Source organism: Myxine glutinosa, unplaced genomic scaffold, assembly GCF_964187855.1.
Source record: "Myxine glutinosa unplaced genomic scaffold, kmMyxGlut1.1 SCAFFOLD_642, whole genome shotgun sequence".
NCBI classification, from domain to species: Eukaryota; Metazoa; Chordata; class Myxini; order Myxiniformes; family Myxinidae; genus Myxine; species Myxine glutinosa.
Window position 1 is genome coordinate 178,856 of NW_027616737.1, and position 15,098 is coordinate 193,953.

Genomic DNA, 15,098 nt, shown 5'->3' on the forward strand with positions numbered 1-15,098 from the left:
TGTGATCACCAGCTGCGACGTGTAGAATCATGAGGATATCCGTTGCAATATGCGCTACCAAATTCGACCAGTCATTAAATTATACGCATGCACCAGCGTCTTTTTGTCTTTCAGTTCTGGTCTTGTCCTTTGTTTTGCGACGCATCATGCTTCATCAACTGATTACATATAATGTATGGACGTGAATGTTATTTCTGTTAATGTTAATCTTAATTCATTAATGTTATTTATTAATGTTAATTCTGGGTGGCAGAGGGATAATTTGAAACGGGCTTGGTCGGTAGGGGAAGTCCGAGTGTATGCGCATGCGCTTTTCAAAAAGGCACCCCAACAACAAGAACAACAACGCGGTCCTCTCATAGAGATGCTCGTCGCAGCTAAAAACTCAAAAAAGGAAGTGTTAGGACAGGAGTGGTGTGCGACGACATGTTGTGTATATTACATCGCCTTGTGGGAATACTTCCGCTCTAGCAGGGAACATGGCCTTAAAATGCATGTTGTTGTTGTTGTGTTGTGGGAATACTTGAAGAAAAAAAATTCTAGAGTGTACATAATCATTAGCTCATAGAAGAGAAGCATCACGACAAACGTCTTTTATAAGTTCCGAAATATATTACAACAAATTATCATGTAGAGCTGTAGGAATTGAACGTGAAAGATTAAAAAGGGTCTCCTTACTCCTGTTCGGTATCATCTCCATCGCTCCATATGGAGGAGCCAGGATTCCTGCCAAGTATTGTCGATATTTCTGCAAACATGATGCAAGAACACAAATGAATGTGGTTTCTTAAGCAGACAAAGTGCTATACGATTCCAATGTAATGATTTGTTTTGAAGTATTCTTTCTTCTACATTATGTAGTCCATATAAATAGGGCTACGGAGTGTGGGATCTGCCTTAAGTGGACCCATAAATGGGAAGGAGTCAGATATTGATGAGCTGGCAGGGCATGACCAAGGTGGGATCAAAGGACAGGAAGTTTGTTTTACAAGTGGAAATACCAACTGGTTTTCTACAAAGCCCTGTGAAAGTTTGGTGTCTCCATCTGCAATTATTGCCATAGACCTGTTGGGTGGCCTGCTTGCCAGTCCTGCCTTTTCCCATTGGGTAGTTTGGACCAAAAAGTGGATGCACGTCTAACCCAGGTTTCCACCAAAAGGTAGATGTACGTTTAACCCAGGTTTATACCAAAAGGTGGATGCACGTTTAACCCAGGATTATACCAAAAGGTGGATGCACGTTTCACCCAGGATTATACCAACAGGTGGATGCACATTTAAACCAGTATTATACCAAAAGGTGGATGCACGTTTAATCCAGGATTATACCAAAAGGTGGATGCACATTTAAACCAGGATTATACCAAAAGGTGGATGCATGTTTAACCCAGGTTTCCACCAAAAGGTAGATGCACGTCTAACCCAGGTTTCCACCAAAAGGTAGATGCACGTCTAACCCAGGTTTCCACCATAAGGTGGATGCACGTTTAAACCCAGGTTTATACCAAAAGGTGGATGCACATTTAACCCAGGTTTCCACCATAAGGTGGATGCACGTTTAAACCCAGGTTTATACCAAAAGGTGGATGCAAATTTAACCCAGGATTATACCAAAAGGTGGATGCACATTTAACCCAGATTTGGACAAAAATGTGGATGCACGTCTAACCCAGGTTTCCACCAAAAGGTGGATGCACGTTTAACCCAGGCTTATACCAAAAGATGGATGCACATTTAACCCAGGTTTCCACCAAAAGGTGGAAGCACATTTACCGCAGGATTATACCAAAAGGTGGATGCACATTTAACCCAGGATTACACCAAAAGGTGGATGCACATTTAACCCAGGATTATACCAAAAGGTGGATGCACATTTAACCCAGGATTATACCAAAAGGTGGATGCACATTTAACCCAGGATTATACCAAAAGGTGGATGCACGTTTAACCCAGGATTATACCAAAAGGTGGATGCACGTTTAACCCAGGATTATACCAAAAGGTGGATGAACATTTAACCCAGGATTATACCAAAAGGTGGATGCACATTTAACCCAGGATTATACCAAAAGGTGGATGCACATTTAACCCAGGTTTCCACCAAAAGGAGGATGCGCATTTAACCCAGGATTATACCATAAGGTGGATGCACATTTAACCCAGGATTATACCAAAAGGTGGATGCACATTTAACCCAGGATTATACCAAAACGTGGATGCACATTTAACCCAGGTTTCCACAAAAAGGAGGATGCGCATTTAACCCAGGATTATACCAAAAGGTGGATGCACGTTTAACCCAGGATTATACCAAAAAGTGGATGCACATTTACCCCCAGGATTATACCAAAAGGTGGATGCACATTTAACCCAGATTTGGACAAAAATGTGGATGCACGTCTAACCCAGGTTTCCACCAAAAGGTGGATGCACGTTTAACCCAGGCTTATACCAAAAGATGGATGCACATTTAACCCAGGTTTCCACCAAAAGGTGGAAGCACATTTACCGCAGGATTATACCAAAAGGTGGATGCACATTTAACCCAGGATTACACCAAAAGGTGGATGCACATTTAACCCAGGATTATACCAAAAGGTGGATGCACATTTAACCCAGGATTATACCAAAAGGTGGATGCACATTTAACCCAGGATTATACCAAAAGGTGGATGCACGTTTAACCCAGGATTATACCAAAAGGTGGATGCACGTTTAACCCAGGATTATACCAAAAGGTGGATGAACATTTAACCCAGGATTATACCAAAAGGTGGATGCACATTTAACCAAGGTTTCCAACAAAAGGAGGATGCGCATTTAACCCAGGATTATACCAAAAGGTGGATGCACATTTAACCCAGGATTACACCAAAAGGTGGATGCACATTTAACCCAGGATTATACCAAAAGGTGGATGCACATTTAACCCAGGATTATACCAAAAGGTGGATGCACATTTAACCCAGGATTATACCAAAAGGTGGATGCACGTTTAACCCAGGATTATACCAAAAGGTGGATGCACGTTTAACCCAGGATTATACCAAAAGGTGGATGAACATTTAACCCAGGATTATACCAAAAGGTGGATGCACATTTAACCCAGGTTTCCACCAAAAGGAGGATGCGCATTTAACCCAGGATTATACCATAAGGTGGATGCACATTTAACCCAGGATTATACCAAAAGGTGGATGCACATTTAACCCAGGATTATACCAAAACGTGGATGCACATTTAACCCAGGTTTCCACAAAAAGGAGGATGCGCATTTAACCCAGGATTATACCAAAAGGTGGATGCACGTTTAACCCAGGATTATACCAAAAAGTGGATGCACATTTACCCCAGGATTATACCAAAAGGTGGATGCACATTTAACCCAGGATTATACCAAAAGGTGGATGCACATTTAACCCAGGATTATACCAAAAGGTGGATGCACATTTAACCCAGGATTATACCAAAAGGTGGATGCACATTTAACCCAGGATTATACCAAAAGGTGGATGCACATTTAACCCAGGATTATACCAAAAGGTGGATGCACGTTTAACCCAGGATTATACCAAAAGGTGGATGCACATTTAACCCAGGATTATACCAAAAGGTGGATGCACATTTAACCCAGGATTATACCAAAATGTGGATGCACATTTACCCCCAGGATTATACCAAAAGGTGGATGCACATTTACCCCAGGATTATACCAATAGGTGGATGCACATTTAACCCAGGATTATACCAAAATGTGGATGCACATTTAACCCAGGTTTGGACCAAAATGTGGATGCACATTTAACCCAGGATTATACCAAAAGATGGATGCACATTTACCCCAGGATTATACCAAAAGGTGGATGCACATTTAACCCAGGATTATACCAAAAGGTGGATGCACATTTAACCCAGGATTATACCAAAAGGTGGATGCACATTTAACCCAGGATTATACCAAAAGGTGGATGCACATTTAACCCAGGATTTTACCAAAAGGTAGATGCACATTTAACCCAGGATTATACCAAAAGGTGGATGAACATTTATCCCAGGATTATACCAAAAGATGGATGCACATTTAACCCAGGATGATACAATAAGGTGGATGCACATTTAACCAAGGTTTCCACCAAAAGGAGGATGCGCATTTAACCCATGATTATACCAAAAGGAGGATGCACATTTAACCCAGGATTATACCATAAGGTGGATGCACATTTAACCCAGGTTTCCACCAAAAGGAGGATGCGCATTTAACCCAGGATTATACCAAAAGGAGGATGCGCATTTAAACCAGGATTATACCAAAAGGTGGATGCACATTTACCCCAGGATTATACCAAAAGGTGGATGCACATTTAACCCAGGATTATACCAAAATGTGGATGCACATTTAACCCAGGTTTGGACCAAAATGTGGATGCACATTTAACCCAGGATTATACCAAAAGATGGATGCACATTTACCCCAGGATTATACCAAAAGGTGGATGCACATTTAACCCAGGATTATACCAAAAGGTGGATGCACATTTAACCCAGGATTATACCAAAAGGAGGATGCGCATTTAAACCAGGATTATACCAAAAGGTGGATGCACATTTAACCCAGGATGATACAATAAGGTGGATGCACATTTAACCCAGGTTTCCACCAAAAGGAGGATGCGCATTTAACCCAGGATTATACCATAAGGTGGATGCACATTTAACCCAGGATTATACCAAAAGGTGGATGCACATTTAACCCAGGATTATACCAAAACGTGGATGCACATTTAACCCAGGTTTCCACAAAAAGGAGGATGCGCATTTAACCCAGGATTATACCAAAAGGTGGATGCACGTTTAACCCAGGATTATACCAAAAAGTGGATGCACATTTACCCCAGGATTATACCAAAAGGTGGATGCACATTTAACCCAGGATTATACCAAAAGGTGGATGCACATTTAACCCAGGATTATACCAAAAGGTGGATGCACATTTAACCCAGGATTATACCAAAAGGTGGATGCACATTTAACCCAGGATTATACCAAAAGGTGGATGCACATTTAACCCAGGATTATACCAAAAGGTGGATGCACGTTTAACCCAGGATTATACCAAAAGGTGGATGCACATTTAACCCAGGATTATACCAAAAGGTGGATGCACATTTAACCCAGGATTATACCAAAATGTGGATGCACATTTACCCCCAGGATTATACCAAAAGGTGGATGCACATTTACCCCAGGATTATACCAATAGGTGGATGCACATTTAACCCAGGATTATACCAAAATGTGGATGCACATTTAACCCAGGTTTGGACCAAAATGTGGATGCACATTTAACCCAGGATTATACCAAAAGATGGATGCACATTTACCCCAGGATTATACCAAAAGGTGGATGCACATTTAACCCAGGATTATACCAAAAGGTGGATGCACATTTAACCCAGGATTATACCAAAAGGTGGATGCACATTTAACCCAGGATTATACCAAAAGGTGGATGCACATTTAACCCAGGATTTTACCAAAAGGTAGATGCACATTTAACCCAGGATTATACCAAAAGGTGGATGAACATTTATCCCAGGATTATACCAAAAGATGGATGCACATTTAACCCAGGATGATACAATAAGGTGGATGCACATTTAACCAAGGTTTCCACCAAAAGGAGGATGCGCATTTAACCCAGGATTATACCAAAAGGAGGATGCACATTTAACCCAGGATTATACCATAAGGTGGATGCACATTTAACCCAGGTTTCCACCAAAAGGAGGATGCGCATTTAACCCAGGATTATACCAAAAGGAGGATGCGCATTTAAACCAGGATTATACCAAAAGGTGGATGCACATTTACCCCAGGATTATACCAAAAGGTGGATGCACATTTAACCCAGGATTATACCAAAATGTGGATGCACATTTAACCCAGGTTTGGACCAAAATGTGGATGCACATTTAACCCAGGATTATACCAAAAGATGGATGCACATTTACCCCAGGATTATACCAAAAGGTGGATGCACATTTAACCCAGGATTATACCAAAAGGTGGATGCACATTTAACCCAGGATTATACCAAAAGGAGGATGCGCATTTAAACCAGGATTATACCAAAAGGTGGATGCACATTTACCCCAGGATTATACCAAAAGGTGGATGCACATTTACCCCAGGATTATACCAATAGGTGGATGCACATTTATCCCAGGATTATACCAAAATGTGGATACACATTTAACCCAGGATTATACCAAAAGATGGATGCACATTTACCCCAGGATTATACCAAAAGGTGGTGCACATTTAACCCAGGATTATACCAAAATGTGGATACACATTTAACCCAGGATTATACCAAAAGATGGATGCACATTTAACCCAGGATTATACCAAAAGATGGATGCACATTTACCCCAGGATTATACCAAAAGGTGGATGCACATTTAACCCAGGATTATACCAAAAGGTGGATGCACGTTTAACCCAGGATTATACCAAAAGGTGGATGCACATTTACCCCAGGATTATACCAAAAGGTGGATGCACATTTAACCCAGGATTATACCAAAAGACCACTCCATATTCTACCAATCCAACTGCTCTCTCCCTCCCACTCCATATTCTACCAATCCCACTGCTCTCTCCCTTCCACTCCATACTTCACTCGACCAATCCCACTGCTCTCTCCCTCCCACTCCATATTCTACCAATCCCACTGCTCTCTCCCTCCCACTCCATATTCTACCAATCCCACTGCTCTCTCCCTCCCACTCCATATTCTACCAATCCCACTGCTCTCTCCCTCCCACTCCATATTCTACCAATCCCACTGCTCTCTCCCTCCCACTCCATATTCTACCAATCCCACTGCTCTCTCCCTCCCACTCCATATTCTACCAATCCCACTGCTCTCTCCCTCCCACTCCATACTTCACTCGACCAATCCCACTGCTCTCTCCCTCCCACTCCATATTCTACCAATCCAACTGCTCTCTCCCTCCCACTCCATATTCTACCAATCCCACTGCTCTCTCCCTTCCACTCCATATTTCACTCGACCAATCCCACTGCTCTCTCCCTCCCACTCCATATTCGACCAATCCCACTGCTCTCTCCCTTCCACTCCATACTTCACTCGACCAATCCCACTGCTCTCTCCCTCCCACTCCATATTCTACCAATCCCACTGCTCTCTCCCTTCCACTCCATACTTTACTCGACCAATCCCACTGCTCTCTCCCTCCCACTCCATATTCGATCAATCCCACTGCTCTCTCCCTTCCACTCCATACGTCACTCGACCAATCCCACTGCTCTCTCCCTCCCACTCCATATTCGACCAATCCCACTGCTCTCTCCATTCCACTCCACACTCGACCAATCCCACTGCTCTCTCCCTCCCGCTCCATATTCGACCAATCCCACTGCTCTCTCCCTCCCGCTCCATATTCGACCAATCCCACTGCTCTCTCCCTCCCACTCCATATTCTACCAATCCCACTGCTCTCTCCCTTCCACTCCATACTTCACTCGACCAATCCCACTGCTCTCTCCCTCCCACTCCATATTCTACCAATCCCACTGCTCTCTCCCTCCCACTCCATATTCTACCAATCCCACTGCTCTCTCCCTCCCACTCCATACAGAGAGACTGAGCTGTCGCCCGCAGACAGGGAGACTGAGCGGGACAGGGAGACTGAGCGGGACAGGGAGACTGAGCGGGACAGGGAGACTGAGCGGGACAGGGAGACTGAGCGGGACAGAGAGACTGAGCGGGACAGGGAGACTGAGCGGGACAGGGAGACTGAGCGGGACAGGGAGACTGAGCGGGACAGGGAGACGGAGCGGGACAGGGAGACGGAGCGGGACAGGGAGACGGGGCGGCACAGGGAGACGGAGCTTTTTCACGTGTACTTACTTGTACACGGGTACTTACTTTTTCACGTGACTAATTTTGGGAATGCTCCTCACCGTGAATGGAACATCCATCTTTGGGAATGCTCCTCACCATGAATTGAACATCCATCTTTGGGAATGCTCCTGACGGTGAATGGAACATCCATCTTTGGGAATAAACCAATAAACCAACAAAGCTCGGTCAGGGACTGTCGCCCGCACCTTTGGAGGCAGGATATAGTGCATTATTAATTTATGATATATAATGACGCTCGATTTTGGTGCACTGTTCGTGCCTTCAACCCGTATGACAGCCGCACATGACACTTACAGTTTCAGTGTGCCCGAGGACTACGACTGACGACTGACGTGACGAGTGACGAGTGACTAGCCGAAGGGTGGTTCTTCTTCTTCTTCTTCCTCTTGGGGTCAACTTCCTGGATCTGGAACGGGAAGTGATATTTTTTTCTTTTATTCTTTCCTTTACCCTGTGGATGGTCCATCGATTTTATATATAATTATAAACCGAAGGGTTTTATATATATATATATATATATATATATACAAGTCCTTAAGGGTCAACGAGATTATTTAAATATCCTTCAAAAAAACAACAACATTTCATTTTATGGCCGTTGAATGTGACGTCACGACAAGGAACGGTGGACGATTTCAAATGCATAAATTCGCTTTTCAGTGATTAATTATTGATTAATTGGTTTGGATTCAAAAGGGTGGAGGCCCGGGTGCCCGGGGCGTCCGCCCGGACGTCTTTAGCGTGAGGCTCATTTTCCGCGGCGCAACACCTGCGGGGGCCCAGGGTCGAGGATTCGAACCTTTGCCGTTTACAGCTCTCGAGTACTCATCGTTGATACGTCATCGTGGCCCGCCTTAGCCCGGTGCACCACGACGCCTCCACCGATTGGAGTTCACTTGGAACATGCATTTAACCCCCATGTGATTGATCTAGTTAGGCAGCTTAGCAATAATTTCTGGGGGAACGACTTTACAAAACTACCATTTTTATTTTCGTGCTTATGGACCAAACTTTTACAAATAACACTGCATGTGATAGTCAGGTGGCTTAGCAACAATTTTTAGGCGTAATGTTACAAGCCGGACAAAAGTCCCAAATTTGGTATGGAGCTTCGTTTGGACCTATCAATTGATTTTAGCCGAGGAGCCATCCTGACCGTTTCAGATTTTCCAAGATGTTGGCCAAAATTCAAAATGCCACCAGCAAAACTGAAATATCATATATCTCTGGCTGTAGAAGTCACAGATAGACAAATGAGGTATCAAATCAGGGGTTTTTGAGGTCAGTGAAACTGATTCAGGGAAAGGTACATTTCATATGTCACTTATTTTCGAGATGACGTCCAAAATCCAATATGGCCACCAAGGAAAATCATACTATAATGCAAGGACTTGAAAAGTTTGTTCGCCTAAGGCTCAGGCATCGAAGGATGGATTAACTTGACACTTTGCACACCTATAGATATCGTTTTAGTGGGGCGGCTTAGCCCAAATATTCAAAAGAATTGTGCATTTTGTGATACAAGCACCAAATTTGGCACACTAGTAGACTATCATATTATGAAAAGATCTGGATATTGGGCCATCTCAGATTCAGAGATTTGATTTTTGCAAGATTTGCAGATTTTGCAAGCTGAGATTGCAACGCCAGGGACGGCCGACTCCTTCCTACGAGCTGCCCACGTCACCCGCACAAGAAGAGCTCATCAAATCACTGCAGCGGCACTGCACATCCTGCAACACCGTGCGTATGAACGCCACTGTATGACATATGCTGATGATGCAGAAGACCTGCCTGAGTTCGAAGACTGGTGTCACCAGAGAGGAGAAGACATTCCCAACTTTCAGTACTGGGCAACTGTGCTGGAACTAGAGATGTTGGTACTGGTCTACGTGCGTTCTCTGCGGCAGGCTTCATTCACGACGTACCTTGATGCCCTGACGGAACTGGTCCCATGGTTCCATGCCTTAGACCACACACACTATGCCAGGTGTGTCCCTGTTCACCTGAGGGACACGGTTGCACTCCCAATGAAGCACCCAGATGTAGCCAGAGAATTCAGGGCTGGCAACTTCACTGTACAGAAGACGAAGAAGGTGTTCTCTTCGATCCCAATCGAATCGAAATCTTGCAAAAATCAAATCTCTGAATCTGAGATGGCCCAATATCCAGATCTTTTCATAATATTGTTACAGACGCGGTTGTGGATGTTGGTCTACCGAGCGGTTTGGTATGACCGCGCCTGCACGTTTACCCGATTATACTCGAACGTTGACTAAGTCGCGCTATGCTAAATCAATGATGGAAAAGGACACAACGGCTGGGATTAAAATGACACGACACCAAGGGTTCAGTTCTCAAGACCTCCGGAGGAGGTTATAATATTGCGGAAGGTCAGATTACAGGAATGAGAGGGACAGCATAGAAAGACAGGCACTTAGACACACTCTTATATTAGCCCCGACAGACGACAGATAAACGGGACAAAACTGACTCACACGGGGATTGATGGCAAGGAAAGCGGGTAGTCGATGGCTCAAGGTGCACTCTTGGCTCAAGGACAGAATCGACCCGCTCCGGTCCAGAGATGCGGGAGGCCTCACTCAGCGCTCGAAGGTCGTGACTTGTCTTCTTCAGTCGGGGGCGCATCTCACGTCACGTCCGGTAAGTGGCTGCGTATATCCGGCGGGGAGTGACACGCCCTCGGCTCGTTAGCTCCGCCCCAGATGGAATCGGCCCGTTGCTTCTCATTGGGTGCGTGCGGGGGGGTTACCGGCTCTGCCCTTGACGAGGGGCTGACAGGGAGCCCCTTCGTGGTAACCCCGTCGGAGCGCATGGTCATGGCGGCTAACCGAGCCGGTGTGAGGACGCACACTCCCCCGCGCCGCGCCGCCCCCATCTCCTCTGTTGTTGTAGTTGTAGTTGTTGTTGTAGTTGTTGTTGTTGTTGTTGTAGTTGTTGTTGTTGTTGTTGTTGTAGTTGTTGTAGTTGTTGTTGTTGTTTCATGGGGAAGATGGGAGGAGGTAAGGGGAGGTCCTAAACTCACTACTGGTGCCATACGATCACATTCTGGTGCAACGAAGAGTCAGAATTAATGGAAACGAGTCCTTAACTGACATAGACTAAGAATAACTAGCAAGATGTCCCATAGTTGTCTACGTGAGATGCGGTGAACCTGGGCACGACATTTAATGGGGGAAAAAGGGGAAGGTCGGTTCTACAGAGTGTTATTTACAGGCAATGGGACTAGGGAATGGGGGATTGGGGATAGTTGGGGAGTATTGGGGAAATAGGGGAGTATTTACAAGCGGATATTGAGGCCAAGTCCCATATCCGCAACATTGCACCCTTCTCTACCCTCGGGGCGTCCCGACCCGATAAATTTTTACCTATTTTAGTGTGGCACTCAGATGTAGTTCCCTCTACTATTAACTCTACCCTGAGTGCGACAGTTTTACAGATATTCACAAATGAGTAAATATGTCCCCCTGCGACGTTGCACCCTTCTCCTCACAGAAACACACCCACAGGATAACCGAATCCGGAAAGAATTCGCAAACTAAACATACAGCCGGTAGGGAGCATTATTTACACAAGACTACGCTGATATTTACACTACGATCCAGGACCTGTTTTTGGAGGAACACATGCAGATGTTATGCATAGAGAGAGCACGCATGCCAGCATCGATACACCAACCCACGAGTGCTCTGTGGCCTTATGGCCTTTAATAATGTGCAGAGCACCCCTTCCAAGCATCAAAAGCACCACCCCATAACACAGTCAGCACCATCCGGTGCACCAATAAAGTGTTTATAAATCACCGGTGGTGTCGCAGCCGGCCGATGTTCTGCCGCTGGTCTTGCCTTCGTGTGGTGCACTTGGTGTTCTTGCCTCTTTCAAAAAAATAAAGAAAGGCGCCAACCGCGTCCATTTCTGTATTGTGGCCGTCAGGGGGCCAACTATAAGTGGTTCACCTTGTATGGCATAGGTGCCACGTTGACCCATAGGTCCATCCACGGGTGGTGCTTGGCCGCAAAAGAACTGCGGTCCATTGTGGGTGGCCACCAACATTGCGGTCCATATGGTGTATCGATCCAGGCAGCAAGCAGCGAAAGTGCAGGCCCACAACTGCGTAGCCAGCACCTCTCTCTCCTCTCTCTCTACCCCAAAGCCAGATCCTCAGAGGTGGGAGACAAAAGAAGCAGACAAGTGAGTAAGGTGGTAAGGGCGCAAAAGTGCACGCAATGTAAGGTAATGCACACTGGGGGCACATGGGAACCAGGTGAGACAGGTACGTTCCTACCGTACGCCCCCCCCCCCCCAACCAGGTAACCTACATGGCCCCTCCCTTACCCCTTACTGTATCCACAAAACACAACACTACCCATAAACATCTACTTTACAAATCAACAAACGTCCCTACTGTCTTCCCCGTTCCTCCCATATACCAAATTCGTCTTCTCTCCCTCTTAACCAATCAAATTTGCCATTTTCAACTCATCAAAATTTGCCATTACCAATTCATCATCAGTCCCTCCTAGGGAGGGAGAGATGGAATCACCCCAATGTCTCATCCACGTCGTGATGCGTCTCACCAATCCACACAGCAATTCTCATTTCCTGCACACAGAACAAAGAAAACACAGGTGTGGAGTCATCATCATCACCACAGGTAAGTGGCTGCGTATGGTGCGACAGGTTCATCAATCCTAACTATTTCCTAAATGACTTTAACAACTTTACACTACCCGGGGTCTTTCTCCGGCCAAACCATTGGCCCTCTTACACTATGGGTTCTAAAAACCAATTCCCATTGGCCAAACTGTGGTGCTTTTCAATTTGGGGTCTCACTCCCCCGATTCATCTCCCGGTGCCCTCGCACAATTTCTGGGCTGTGGCGTGTACCTCTCCCAGTGGGTCTACCCACCTGCACACCTCCACCACTGCAGTTGCCTCCGAGCTTACCTGCTCCTTACCCTAACCTAACTACCTGGGGAAGGCCCTCTGGCGCTCTCCCCACTCGGTGCCCTCTCTGGCACTGGGCTGCCCGATCCACACCCGGGATCCTCAGGCACCCACTCACAACTATCGGCTCCCAGAGCCCACCTGCGGCCTCACCTGGCCGACATCCTCACAGTGGTGGAGTGCCCAACCAACTACACACACTAACAGGCTACACGCCCAGCCATTTCCACAACACTAATGCACCCATCCAAATACCATTCTGTCACCCGCACCACAGATGCCAATATCCAACCACAATTTACCTATACCCTCTACCTAACACTTACACTACCCGCCCCGGGTACTCGTGAAAGGGGTCCACTCTTCCCCCATCCACACCTTCGCACCATGCACACCACTCCGTACCAATTACTCCAACTCTCTCCACACACCTTTACTTGCACACCTGTGCTCTCACACCTGGTGCCACCTGCACCCTTCTCTCCCCAAGCGCATTCGCGCTGATCCACAACACTCACTACTCACACACTGCTCCACACACCTGTCCAGTTGCACACCTGTGCAATCACACCTGTTCAATTCTCACACAGCATCATCTCACCTAACTACTCCCCTCTGAAACTTGCGCTTCCCAGTCGTCCCTTTAAACTATTGCGCTCCCACGTCATTATCATCCACACTAATCTACCTGCGTCCCCACTACAGGTATCAGTCACTAACTAAACTTAACGTCACCTAATGTCATCTTCGCTAGATCCCTACAATATAACCTAACCCACCCGGGCTAGTTTTCACTGCCATCAACCCCATAAGCTATTGCGCATTTGCCCCCACCTATGGGAAGGGTGGCAGGGATGCCAGCCTTACCCACCGGGCCCATCGCTCACTACCAATTTCGCACATCAAATTTCAACAAATTAAAAATTTGCCAATCACTACCCATCATCTGCCAATCACTACTGCCAATCCCTTGCCAATCATCAAATTTTGTTTTTCTCTAATTTTGGGTCCAAAACACTAACCTCATCACCCAGTCTACTCACTAATGCCTCTCGATGCGCCAATTCCTGTCCAAAGCCCGGCTTCGTAAAGCCAAGCCATGAATGCGGGTTGTTCTGCGCCAGCGGCTGGATGCGTCCGGCATTCGGGGCAGGGACGGGGGCTTACCCGGGCCGAGATCCCACGCACCATCTCGGCGTGGAGCCATCCAATGTCCCGATCTCGACCTGCCGGAATGCCTCAACAAAAAGTGGTCGCCATGACGACCCTTTCTATCGGGCTGCCCGCTCCGCCTAGTGGAGCACGGACGCGGCCGTTCAAAGCGAGGCCCAGCACGCACCGAGGGCCCGATTCGGCTAAAAGTCGACCTAAACTCTACCCCGTCTAACGTCGATGCTTCACCTGGACGCTTACACCCCGCGGCCCGTTCCTTGCTCACACATCCAGCCGTTTCCATGCTCCTCGTACCTTTCCTTACACACCTCGGTACACCCATTCCACTCACAGCCTTGGTCACACACCTGACCACCGAACACTTTGGCACACATTCGTTGGTCGCACACCTCACCAACACACCTCTTCGCGCCCCCTCCTCTGTGACAATCACAGGTGTGCTCTCATTCGCACACCCAACCACGTGCCTCACTACCAATTCCAGCGTGCATTCCCACTCACGCTCTACCATTCCAGATGTGCATCCTTCCATCCCAGGTGTACATCCTCGCTCACCTGTCACAACCAACTCACTCTCCTTGTCACTCTCACTACTCTCACCTCCATTCTTGACAGCGCACTCACCCTTACTCTTGACAGCGCACTCTTTCCTCATGCACCTGTCCGTCACACACCTTTCTCGCGCACACTCTCCCGTTACACCCTCTGTAACACTCACCACACCGCGCTTCCATGTGCTCCCTCGCACACGCGCTACGACCGACTCATTCTCGCCAGCACACTCACTCCTTGGCACGCACTTTTTCCTCACACACCCCAGAGTCGGACTTTCTCGCACACCTCCTTTTTCGCACACCAGACCTGTCGCACACTTCACCAACGGCCTCTCACGAACACCCGGGTCTATCTCGACCCCCAAGCTTCTTAAATCCCCTGGCGCATCATACGCACGACCATATTGGTCACCACTTACACCGGGTCCTCTTCCTTTTCGCTTCTCCTCCATC